This window comes from Notamacropus eugenii, chromosome 5 (genome assembly GCF_028372415.1).
Source record: "Notamacropus eugenii isolate mMacEug1 chromosome 5, mMacEug1.pri_v2, whole genome shotgun sequence".
In the NCBI taxonomy this organism is placed as follows: domain Eukaryota; kingdom Metazoa; phylum Chordata; class Mammalia; order Diprotodontia; family Macropodidae; genus Notamacropus; species Notamacropus eugenii.
The window spans coordinates 281,967,940-281,969,526 of NC_092876.1; the positions used below are offsets into that span (position 1 = coordinate 281,967,940).

The 1,587-nt window shown below is 44.0% G+C and overlaps 1 pseudogene; it reads right to left on the reverse strand.

Moving 5' to 3' along the window:
- Nucleotides 1–873: 873 nt before the first annotated feature.
- On the reverse strand, nucleotides 874–1,331 carry LOC140509187 (myosin light polypeptide 6-like; annotated as a pseudogene).
- Between the last annotated feature and the right edge of the window lie 256 nt (nucleotides 1,332–1,587).

Genomic DNA, 1,587 nt, shown 5'->3' on the forward strand with positions numbered 1-1,587 from the left:
TCTGGCATTTAGGCCCCCATCACGTGTTCCCTAGATTCCTGAAGGAGTCTCCTAATTGGTTCTTTCCCTCAAGCTTCTCTACTCTGGGTTTGGATAAGTGAGCTTTTACCCTATTGACCCTATTTACCCAGCTTGGAGCTGGCTTCTCCATCACTTTATGCTACCATTTGCAAACCATACCACTGGCATTCTGGTTATCATTTTTATTCTCCCCCACATACACACACATGCACACATGCATGCACACACACGCACACAAACATACACACACAGGCACACACATGCATGCTGCACACAAACACACAGCACAAACACATGCAGACACATGTGCGCCTACATGCATGCACAGACACCCACACATGAGTGCTCCACCAGAACCTTTGATCCACCCTGGGCACTGATAGGTAATCTGCCTTGTTTTGACCAGAGCCAGACTTCCCCATCACTCACCAGATGCCTTTTCTAGACTGTGCTGCTTTGTAACATGGTCTTACTTTTATTTATATCCACAGAGCTTAGCACAGTTGCTGACATTACAATGCTCTATTGATCTATGTAGCTATTCAGTCCATTCAACAAATTGTTGCCAAAGTAATTACCTTAAACGGAGATCTGGCCACATCATTTCCCTACTCAGTTAATTCCAATGGCTCCCTATTGCTTCTGGTATCAAATATTAACTTCTCTGCTTATTTTTTTTTAGGAGCAGATAGCAAGTTTATTTGGTGAAAGCAGAGAGCAAAGAGGACATATGGTAGGGGTAGAAAGTAAGGACATTGGTAACCCTGAAAATGTAGTTAGTTGCTTCAGGGGCAAGAGGATGATCTTCACACTGAGCAAGTTAGGGGGTTCTTTGTGGAAAGGGGAGTTTTCTCAGCCATTCAGCACCATCCAAACTAGTTCTTCATAGTTAATACAACTATTGCTGTCTTCATGCCGCCAACACTTCCACTTCTCCCTCTGTCATCTTCTCACCCAGGTTGATGAGGATGTGTTGTATTTCAGTACCCATAGCTGTGCCATTCCCTTCCTTATCAAACACCCAAAGCCCTTCTACATAGTTCTACATAGTCTACATGTGCCCTGGTCCTTATTTTTTCCTCCAATCTGCATCACTGGCAGAAAGCATTCAAAGTCTAGCACTTTTACATTCATCTCATCACTCTTCGGATTCCCTAAGACCTTGAGCACCTCAAATTGGTAGGATTCTGGCCCAGGGCTCACATCATAGCCTTACACTGCCTAGATAAGATCTTTCAATCCCCTGTTCCATCAAACAACTGGAAGACCTCCTTGAACTCAGCTGTCTGATCCTCCATGAAGTCACACATCTTGGCTGTGCAGTTTGCTCGCTCCTCCTCTGCTTATTTTTTAAAGGCTTTCCCAACCAAGTCCCAACTTATCTTTCCAACCCTATTGGATATTAGTCTCTGTTCTTCATTCTGTGATCCAGACAAGCTGGCCTGTATTTTCCTCTCACATAACTCTCCATCTCACTTCTGTGTAACTTTGCATTGTCCATTTCTGACACCTGGAAAGGCATTCCACCTCATCTCCACCTGCTTCTTTTTTCATCAAGATGTACCT